Below are 12,279 nucleotides of genomic sequence, written 5' to 3'. Positions count from 1 at the left end.
CAATAAAAACATAAATTTTGTAAGAATCTGATCTTCGATATAGATATAATTGTAACCATCTTTTTTATATTTTTCTCTACATTATCAAATTTCTTAACGAGGCGAATACACGATAGAAAAATCATCCAAGTTTCAGCATCAAGGCGAAACAAACGAAAACAATTTATTTCTCATCAACACAAAAAAAAAAAAAAATAACAAAACCAAACGTTGAAATCTCAACTCCAAAAATCAAACTTAATCGTATAACAAATACATACGATGACAAACGATAACACGTTGAAATTGTCGATAACGATCGCCGAAAGTTACAAGAATGATTTTCAATGACGTCTGACGCGCGCGTGCATTTCGATATAAAGAAAATCGTTCTCATTCGCGATGCTATTCGTCACTTTGATTCTTTACAATTTTCATGATCCCAGTCTTCTACGTATTGCCGCGTGTTCACTCGTGACCGAATGCTCGCAACATATTTCGAGCGCAAACTACTTCATTTACTTGCCACGTTTTAAAAAAACCTTTGCATTTCAAAATAGATTGCACTTTTCATTCGGCTTCACATACCTAACGCGTTGAAAGCGTAATGTCGCCAGGTGATTCGATCATTTTCCGTGGACTTTCCGTCTTTCGCGATGGAACAAGAAATATCGAGGAAGATGGTGTCCGAGTTTGATGAAAATTTTCGCACTGGTGCTTCGGAGTAAATTTTTATTTAACTTCATTGGAGAATCTAATTATCAGATTTAAAGAGAAATATGTATCTTTTTAGTCGCTATGATTTCTTTAGTATAGTGTACGTGATTCGTTCTCTCATTGATGTAGTTACGATTACGTGACTCAGAAACATTGACTTACTTATATTTATAATAATATGTATTGTGTTTCTTAATTGATTAGCGAGAACGTGATTATCGGGTGACACAGTCTAATTTCTGCACATCATTTCCGCCTGATAAGACATTGCACGGCATTGAAGGTAGAATTATCAAGAATTAATTTATTTATGACAATCAAAAAAGCGAGAACGTGTACTCAAGTTCGAGGACGTCTTGGCAAATTATGAAATATTAAATGCTGTTTCTTCATTCCTATCGCATACGGGATAACATACAAAAGATAAATAAATAAATAAATAAATAAAAAGACGATTAAACTTCCTTTCAAAGCAATTTCCCTTCAGCAATCGGTAGTAAAATGTTAAAAACTGTAAATCTTGTATTAAAGAATTGTAAGTGATTTATATTTGTTCCAGGTACATAAAAGGAATACAGACCTATGTAAAATTTATTTATTTAATATATTCTACAAAATCAAAAATATTCTTTAAAAAATAATAATTATTAAAATAATTAAAATAATGCAATATTATTATCTATTATATCACTAAATAATCTGCTGTCTTTCAATTAGACAAATAATTTTCTGATAAATTTATTCAATTATATTTTTAACTTACATTTGGTATTTGTTACCTTACAGCAGCATTTTGTCTTAAATTTCTCATCTTTATTTGAATCTTTATTTAAATCATGAAAACAAGAATTATTCGTAGTCGTTCAAGAACATTTGTTTGAGCAGCAAAAATAGTAGTGGATGTAATATAGATTTGCAAATTACCATAGATACGATGGAACGTCACATTCGAGCTTATTCAATTTTTGATGAGTACGCATGAAGCATGTGTACGAGGGTTGTCACCATGAAGAATAGGATCCTTTCCATTAATCATTGTAGCTCGTGTCTCGCTAATTTTTTATGAAAAATCTCGACTATACCCAACACGACTCGTCAGTGATTGATTCGCCACGTCGTATGAGGCATGATGAACAGTATAAACCATTAATAATCAAACTTTTCGTAACTCAAATTATAGTGAAAAATTTGATGTAGTAAAAACTTTTCAACCTCTGACTAGAATTCTACAAATGTTAAAAAATCGACCGGTAATTATCTCGTATTATTCTTACATTTCAAAAATAACAATCTCTGGCATTGATAAAACGAACTATATTTTGTATCTTCAACTTTAATTCCTAACATATCTCCTATTTTTAATAAGAGAAAATGAAATGATACAGCTCATGTGAATAACACATAACACATTCATGTAGAAGCTGATTCAAAAGTGGAATGAAAAATCTGTGCGATAGCCTCCGGGAAAGTAGACAAAAAGTTAGCGTCAAGTGTTCCAGATCAGTTCCATTTTATTTTAACACGAGTCACTTCCTTTTATTCAGATACCAAGCAGAGGTTATCAATGGCCGCATATTTATACCATTCCAATGCGATATGATAGATTATTATGTGAAAACAATTTGCAAAAACAGAGTTATACGAGATAAAGATGGCTTAGCGTAACTATTAATAATTAATCTTGCTCGAATACAATTTTTCAACAATAGAAGGCTTGTCAATTACGTCACTGTAATGCAAAACTTCATTTGTTGATCTATAGTAATACGTATTAGATTGTAACAAATGGAATATCTGTTTAATGTTTCCAAAGTCAGGAAAGGAAGATCGATCATAGCAAAACGTATGTATATCATTTGTTTGCAAAGCGCGGTTTATATAAAATTAAATTTCGATCTATGCTCTTTCAGTTAATTTTTCATTCCCCGAGTCTCTTTTCTTTGGTCACCCTGTAGAATAACCTCGATCCCATAGCTGACAATTAACCAGTTAGTCATTGAGCCTGTTTAGAACAAGGCAAATAACTCGGAGATTCGTTCTCTCTCGTTGTCGTCGATGACGCAGGAAATTTTCGACGATCACGTCACGATATCTCGCTTTTCATATCATTACGCTTTGTGCAACGTACCCATCGTTCTTCGAAACTGTGTACTTAAGAAATAACCGGAGAAGGTAATCTTCCATTCTGGAAGAAATGCATTCAACGTAGAATACGATTTACCGGTCGTAAAACACTTGATTTAAAAGCAGCAGCTGCTACGCGAATCTTTTTGTTTTGAAGCATTATTTAAAATGAAAATGAGTCACTGTTTAAGTGATTCAGGAAGACTTTCTATACTGACTTTCATATACTCTTCGTCGATTCTCTTGGGATTTTCTTCGTTGCAAAGAAGTAGAAAAAACAATGCGTAAAACGAAGCTTATTGTGTTACGAAAAGTTAATACAGATTTTATAAATTACCAAGTACATATGTACTGGTAATTATTTATGCAATAATGAAACGGCAGCTGATTACTTATGACTAAGCAGAAGTTTGTATCATTTTTGTTTATGAAAGGAATCAGTTGCGAAAAATTATCGAAGAAATCACGATTTTCTTTGATGTGTTATCTGTACTAGAAACGTTACTATTTCTTGATTAACCAGATCTTATTTTCAAGTAGATTTATCAAACGAATGAATAATATACTTTGAAAATTTATCGGGAAGATCAAGACCTTCTTCGTAGAGTTATTTCCATGTCAAAAATATTGTATTTTTATAACTAATCAAGGATTTAATTACCATTTATCTTTGTAAGATAAATCAACAATAAATTTCAAAAAATTACTTTTAATTTCGAAATTAATGACAAATTTCGGATTATTCGCGCGCTAAAATTCGAATTATTCTTCAAATTATGTGAAAAACAATTATTTATGATTAATCGAAATTTATTACTAATTTATACGAAAGAAATCAAAATTCTAGAAGTTTTGTAGAAAAATATTCGAAACTTGATTCTTCGAGTTATCGCCACGATAGGATCTACGTACCATTTTCTGTGACGGTGAAAAATGACGTTACGTCAATGTTGACTAAAAGAATTCAAGCTATTTCAATATACTAATACATAGCGCCAACATCGTGTTTGCTTAAAACGTTCGTCATGAAAGATTCGAATGGCCCCCTGAAGTATTACATGATCTTTGAACTAACGTAAAACTGCCGATAAGATAGCAACAAACGTGACTGTGCTACGTAACTAATTTCAATTTTGTTTCTAATTTTCGTTGAAAAAAGCAAAAAATCAACAGGATCTTGAACATTAAGTAAATTAAACTGAAATTTGAAACTACAACAGATATTAAAATCTTTCCTTGTTCTGTGCAAAAAAGCCACTAAAGCGTATAATTACCAAAGGAAATAGCATAAAACGACAGATAAAGGTGACGCAATGGCGAATGCATTTAATTCGATCGTAAAAGTTGCATGAAAATGTACAACGTACCATCTACATTATTATTTAAAATAAGCAAGACGTATATTATAGGCGATTTGCGTAATAAAAGTTGGAATCGAAATTATTGCGTTCGATCGCTACTTATATTCAGAACAGTCAAAGGGCAAAATGAATATCATCGAAAATATTTATAATCTCTCGGCTCATAAATCGTATTAAATCGCGATTAAATGGAAATAACGACGACAAAGAAAGCATCGTATATTCGAGTGGGAATCTGTTCTCTCAAATCTATCTGTTTTTCCCTCGTTTATTCGGGCAACGCTCGTTCCTGCCAACTTTTCACCCGAACAATCTCCCGGAAGCAGTTCTTACACTATCGAAAGAACGACTTTTACCCACCTTTCCCAAGTCCTACACAGTAGATCCTTAAAAAAATGCACTACCTGTTCGAGACCTTTTGCCTTTCCCTTTTTTTACTCGGGGGTATTCTTGCTTGACCTGAGCCATCGGTTATCGTAGTTCGGTTAGAAACGATGGGACATTTAAGACGTAGTTGATTTAAAAAAGTTTCGAATAGAGTTTAAAGTTTGTTAATGGCACGATTAGAAATAAATAATTGGACTTTTCATTTGCAAGTTATTCTTTATGTCGTAATAACATAAACTTGAAATGAGGACGAACCTCGGAAAATAAGGGTATTAAATATAATTATATAATATATTAATAATTAATATATTAATAATATATTAATTAATTATTAATTAAATTAAAAATTAATTAAAATAAAAATTAATAATTAAAAATGATAGAGGTTGAAGGTCAATAGCAGAATAATTAAAAATGAGGGATTGGTATATAGATGACTTTTGAAAATTTCTCCAACAGTGATCGAATCTTAATAATTGTACAGTTAATTACGAATAATTCAAACATTGTATTCTGTAGATCTTTTAATACATTTATGCGGATGAATTTTGGAAATTTTCAAATTGTTACGCCGGGCCTCTCTGCCTGGCCCAGGTCACACACCGCGGGCCAGACGGACACCAGATGTCCGCTTTTCCGTACGGCGTACCCTCAATATCCTTAAGCACCCGTCATAAACCCGAGTCACTTGCCTGCTAAGGTCCTTCAAAACAAACAAACATCTGTGTCCGAAGAATTTCTAAAGAATTTCCTCCCACTAACCACTTTCTCTCGAGGGCGGTTAAGACCCTTCGGTTAACCAATTAACAGCGAAACCTGTTTCCCTCACTCTCTTAACTAACATCGGCACCAACAAATCCGATGGTCCCGTGCGCTAGACACACCCATCCTTAGCTTTCCTCCGACACAGCATCGTCACTCAACTTCACTTCTTCTACATCGTTGGAAAAGTCAACTACTAAGTATACGCTAATGCCCAGCGGGGCAGTCTAATCATAACGCGAGAGTCGGTCTCGGTATTGTCGAGCATACATTTCCTCTCCTAAATATCTCATAGTGCTACGTCCACTAATACATTGAATCCACTTATAAGAGCCCTGCTCTAACGCACATATCTATCTTAGCTTCGTGCGACAAGTTGTTAATTATTTATTTCTCTACGTCAGTGTAATCTAAGTGCTGGAAACATATAATTTATAATTCTGTGAATCACAGGGTTATACAACCTCAATCACCCCTATTATCTCAACGGAAATCAGGGGATCGATCAATTCGTGGTGTCGATTGTTATAATCGTAGCGGGGATTTACGACCCCCGTTGACATCTCTCCTTGCGATTACGTCTCCCCGCGATTGGTCGAAGAAACACAAATGAAGAGATTAAAGATTTATAATAGTACGATCAAAGTTGAGAAATTGAATATTCCATTCTACATATTTTCCATACAAACTTTCTCTTTTACAAATGAATTTCGGTATTTCCTCACTAATGATTCCCAATGGTAACGACGTAATTAATGATGCATAGATGGTATCTTTAATCCGAGTATATTTTATACGAAATAAAAAATCTGGAAAACGAATGGATACGAATTTCCGGATATTAAACAAAATTACGAAAAATGATGAATAAAAATGTCTATTCTATGTATTTTGTGTATTACGCGCCAAGAAATTAATTATCTCGAAAATATAACAAATTTCATGTCTGAAAGACGATAGCGCTTTAATATTGCGAATAAAATTGAAGGGTTCGCAGCAATAAGAAAACAGCTTCAATATTTAAATTGCATCTATTGAAAGAGGAAAAGAAGTGTAGACTTTTATATTCAAAGGTTTTATATTCGAAAATGTCAAAGTTTATTACTACGAATATCGATTGATTATGAATTTATACGACTTTCAGATGCTGTGATGCGACTTTTCGGGATTTTAAATTGCAATTTCTTAGATCCTTCGAATTACTTTTTTTTACATTATTAATTAAGTAAACAATATTAATTATTAAATGATATTATTCAAATAAAATGGAACTATCTTCTTACTGCAACATCCCCTTTAAATTACGACAGAGGGTGAAAATAGAAAACAGAGGATTTACACAAATTCATAGTCACTTTAATTAAATATATCTATGTACATTATAGGTACATCATAATACATTCACCATATGACGACTGTACATCTTAGCAGCACTTTCAATACTGTTCACAAAAATACATCGCATATAAACGAGCAATCGGTTTATACGCAAGGTCGGCCCAGGACTTGCGACCACATGGAGCGCTTTCATGGCAGGCTCCCACATGGAGCCTCTATTTCTCTCTCTCTTTCTCTCTCTCTCTCTCTCTCTCTCTCTCTCGCTTTTTCTCTCTCTTTCTCTCTCTCCCTCTCAAACACGGACTTTATGTACAAAAAAGATTTTCAGCTCGAGTCGCAGGTCGGGCCAAAAAAGGAAGGAACGTGCCACGAGAAAGTACGGTCTTTCACCAGGAGCCGAAACTGTTCACGACGATGCTGCTCTGAAATGACTTTATCAAAGTTTTCTTTGGAATTGTTGCCACGAACCGAACAATGTTATATGGATATGGAAGTTCCGGAAAGAATTCATCAGAAATGGAGTAAAGTTCTCTCGTAGGAAACTTTGCTTTCGAGATATCCAATTTTCGAAATTTATAGATTGTTCGTAACTTTAGTCGATGCATGTATAATGATCGAGAAGCATGGTTTTACACGGAACATCAATATAAGAGATTATAACACGAGTTTTGAAGAGACAAATTTGACATTAACGTTATTAATCATTTAAAAATTAATACTGTAACCTAGCATTAAAAATACTGCCATTTGTTGGTAAAGATACTAAACGCCTATGTTTTTCATTGAAGCAGAAGAATCTTTAAGTGGATGGCAACAAAGGTTTAAATTAAATTAAAATTGAAAAATATATATCAATAACGTGAACAACGCTTGCAGCGTGTTTTAAATAATTTTCATAGTCAATTTACCAAAAATCTGAATCTTCTATGAGAACCTTTTGCACTACATTTCCGATTCACTTTCTCGTGAAAAATCGCTGTACACAGTCGCAGATCCGAAAACTGTTAAAAACACATCGACATATTTAATATCATTTTTAACAGATCGAATCTCCATGGGAGATCGACTGTGTGAAAACCACTAAGTAGCATCGATCTATGCGATTGAAACATACTCGGTCGACACGGAAATCATTTTTAAAAATCGTCTCGAGGAGCGGAATCGCAGCTTTCAACCCCCGGATCCGGAAGTAATATCAACAAACAGCTGCGGCTGCCCGAGTGGGCTGCGGATTTATCTTAAGTACCATCAAGAAACACGAGATATTGACACTTTTGATACCGATGATATTTATACAATTACATAGAGTTGTGGTGCAATGAATCCGGCCTTTAGCTGTCGCGACGAGAACGTGTCGGTTCTGTGACTTCAGAATCTTACTCGCGATATATTCTCATCATATTCGTTAGACTATGATTACAGAGGATACATGGTCCGATGAACTGTCGTTCTGACGAAACGTTCGACAACCGAAATGCATACGCTCAGAAATAGATTGCGGACGTTCGTGCAAATTTATATTTTTGTAGGTACATAATTAAAAACAAGTAGAACTTGAACGGAGATTGTTCGTGTTATAATGAATATTTTGTTTTAAACGTTTTATATATTTCTGCTAATTATTTGTATTTCGGTATTCTGGAAGTTCCTATATTTTCAAGTTGCCGTAAGAATCTCTACAGAGCACGCATCTGTCGCAATAATAGTGCTATTTCCAAACGCAAGCATGGAGCCGCGAAATTTTGCCTACGAAAGGTGCTGAACCGACTTCCGTTCTTCACTCGCGTTATCACAATTTGTTATAATCCAATCTCTCTTCTGTCTCTTTCGCTCTCGCATTCTCTCGTTCTCGCGCTGTGTCACAATGTGCTTCAGGAGAGTTGTATGCGTTTCACAATTCACGGTTACTATGTACAGAAACGATTTTTTCATCCTTCTTATATTTTTTGTTTTTTGTCTTTTTTTTTTTCTTTTTGTTTTTCGCGAAACAACTTAAGGAACATTTGGTATCGAGAGCAATAATTCGGTCGGATGGCGACGGCCTGTCGCGAGAAATCGAACCTCCTCTTCTTTTAAACGACCGCGTTTAATCGCGTAGGAACGTGTCTCTCTCTTTCATGTGCGCCGAAAACCGCGTTTCGTATCTCGTTGGCGTGTACAACGAGTGTACGAAGCACTCGTAGCTGATCGAGACACCGGTGAAATGGAATTCCAAGTCGTTAAAACGTTGCCACCGTGTGGAAGAGAATGAATTTTCTGGTATTGGAGGATCTGAATTGTGCCATGGTGGCCGGCTGAAAGCTTCAGGGTGGGTTGCTTGTCTGAAGAAAACCGAGCTTTTTGTTTTAGAAGAATGTTCGTAACACTGTATTCAACATTATTTGAATAAAATTTTGTTCCAGTTTTACTCAATCGACTGTGAATGTTTATGCAAAGTCGTGTTCTTACTCCAAGAGCAAATGGAATCTAAATACTATAGCGAGTATTTTATTTTTATATATGTGCTATATTTTTTATTAGTTCTGTGTATATATATATACAGGGTGGTTGGTAACTGGCGGTACAAGCGGAAAGGGGGTGATTCTACGCGAAAAAGAAGTTGAAAATATAGAATAACAATTTTTTTTAAATTTTTTTTTAATTTTTCCATCGAGAAGCCTCAAACGAAAAATTTGTATTCTATATTTTCGACTTCTTTTTTCGCTTGTACCACCAGTTACCAATCACCCTGTATATATACACTTAATATTTTGTATTAGTGATTGCAAAAGGTATTTGCACACCAGTGTATTTATTATATCATACATTAATTTATTAGGTCCAAGTATATTACATTTTGTATCGCTTAATAGTACTTTCATACGAACAAAAATTAGATATCATTAGTTTGGAAATGAACTGTAGGGTCTAAGAGACAGGTGCTTTATTGGAAAATAGAAATATTTTTAGTTGTGCAGATTCGTGTACATTTAAAATTCACGCAAATGCATAAACCTTCGTAGATTACGAAGATTAATTAATTATTTAAATATTCGGAATATTTTCGTCTTTGTTGTGTTTTATGGTGTTATTAAACTGAATAAAGTTTGTTTAATGTTCTTTCGAACTGTCTGTTAATGATCGAAAGTTATAGATATTTTAACGATTACTTGTCACTAGTTAAAAAGAAATTCTATATCGAGCATTTTACCGCATAAACAAAGTATATTTTAAAGGAAAGAAGGTGCATCGAAAACAATTGAAAAGTATTCGCAGGAAATTGGAAATGTTTTATGTTTAACGGAGCAACAACGTTATTCAAGCGAACGACTCTTTGACCATTTGAAACGGTGAATAAAACTCATTCTAATATTTATTATTGTTTGCTTAATGTCGATCGTTATTTAATTCAGACTTTCCATAAGAAATGGTCGGAACGTGAAGCTGCAATTTTAATAATTTAAAATCCCGGTACCCCGTTTCCCGTGAAAACATTTAAAAACTTTGTACACTTGTCTCCGAATGAACGATTTAATAGATTTATGAATATCTATATGAAAAGTGGAGAAGCCACGGACTCGTCAGAAAATATGTAACGTGCAAAAATGAAAGACTGGTACGTAGAATCATTTTTACAATAATAAAAATCAACATAACCATTGCATTGAAAAAAGTTTGACGAATAAATACAAATTTATGCAACATTTCTTATCCAAGGCGTGGCAGGACATTTCGGATGCGGAAGTAAGTAAAAAATGTGGAATACGTCCTTTTCGTTCGAAGAAGTCTGTTCGAGAATTATTCATCTTTATATATATAATATATATATGATATATATAATATAAAGGAGAGTTCAAACGAACATATGTTTTATTTTACATTTTATACTTATTTCTTCATATTTTCGCTATGCGCCCTGCCACTCCCTGTATACTTTAAAAAATGCTTCCTAAGTCTCAGATCTTTTCTTCGTTTCACGTTGAGAATTCATTCAGTAAATTGAAACTTTTCGTAAATGCATAAACATGTATAAATAAAAGTGAATTCTTAAACTATAGCAACACGATTATATGTTATATATGATAACTAAAAAATACATTTAATTTGATGTAAATAGAAAACTTGATTTTGCCTCTGCAGCTTCTTACCAGTGTCACTAGAGTTATTTTTAATTTTGTAAAAAAAAAAAAAAAAAAGAAAGAAAGAAAGAAAACGCATACGAGATTTATTTGATATTCGCTTCTACTAGGATAAGTGTGTGCGTAGAAATACATGGTGAATAGATAGATGCCGCAGGCATCGGCATCGATGGAAAACGTTTATAATGCGTTACAAATACTGGATTGGTGAATTTCTGAAAGTATCCCGTCATGTGCATGGCGTGTATGCGTTGATGGAAATCTGACGTGAGTCAAAAATCAAAATACGTCTGGTGTCAATACTATTAAATCTCTCTGCTAGAAAAACTGAAATTTAAAATTGAAGCAACACAAAGGATACTCTGTTGAATATTGAAACGCGGCTACCAATTTGTCAATGTTCTTCCTACAAAAAGGAAAATGAAAAATAAATATTAATTTTAGAGTGCAAACGCTTTAACGTACAAGAGAATTCGTATCAACATTTTTTTTTATTTAATTACTGTCTAATCTATCTTGTTACATTCATCCGAAAACCGATGAACGTTCAATGCTCTTCTCAAGGACAGCTTTTTTTTCCTAAAAATGTTATACAACCTTTCAACAGTACTTTTGATCCTTTAATTTCTTTAAAGGCATGTGCGTCTCTTAAGTTTTTGCAATTTGTAAATTTGCAAAAATGTGTTTTTCATAATTCGAAGATACTATAAATGAACTAATTCTATTTCGAGTATACACTTGATAAATATTTATCGTGATTTTCGATAATCAGATGATTATCGCACGTAAAACTGAACGTGTTAATGCAAGTCATGCAAATAATAAAGCAAATGATAATGAAAATAAATAATACAAATAATATCACAAAATTAGTAACTTCTTTATAATAACAATAATTCATTAATGTTGTAAAAATACAAACAGTCAAGAAATTCTAATATCTACAGATTTATGTCTTCTCTATCAACGTATTCTTGCAATAAAATCACTAAAAACTTTCACAAAATTTAATTTATTTCTGGAAGACGGTTTATTTGAAATCGGCGATGCGATCAAATGCTATTGATAAGTAGGGATGAACGTCAAATTCTAATTACAATTCTAGAATTACCAAAAATTTTCCTATGTTTGAGACAAGAGAATCGTTTCAGAAATGTCATCAAGCAGAAATCGCTTGGAAATCTATTCGCGTAGGCAAAACTTTGCTTCGAAAGTTCCGAATATTTTTAATTCAGAGCAGCTTTCCACCCATTAAAGATCCAACGAAAAAATTGTCGCTGGAATTTTAAAAACAATGCAACGAGAAACAATCGATCATCAACGAGAGTCACGTATTTTCCACGAGGGGGAGGCGATTGTCAACTTTGTCGCGAGTAGGGTATAAAAGGAAAAATCAGGAAAAAAAAATCGTTGGAACAAAGTTTTAATTTAGTTGTCAGCGTCTGATTGTTCGGAAATTTCGCGTGTCAAGAAAAATTCTCAGTTTAATTGGG

Source organism: Bombus bifarius, unplaced genomic scaffold, assembly GCF_011952205.1.
Source record: "Bombus bifarius isolate JDL3187 unplaced genomic scaffold, Bbif_JDL3187 scf7180000007984, whole genome shotgun sequence".
NCBI lineage: Eukaryota > Metazoa > Arthropoda > Insecta > Hymenoptera > Apidae > Bombus > Bombus bifarius.
This window is presented reverse-complemented; position numbering follows the sequence as displayed.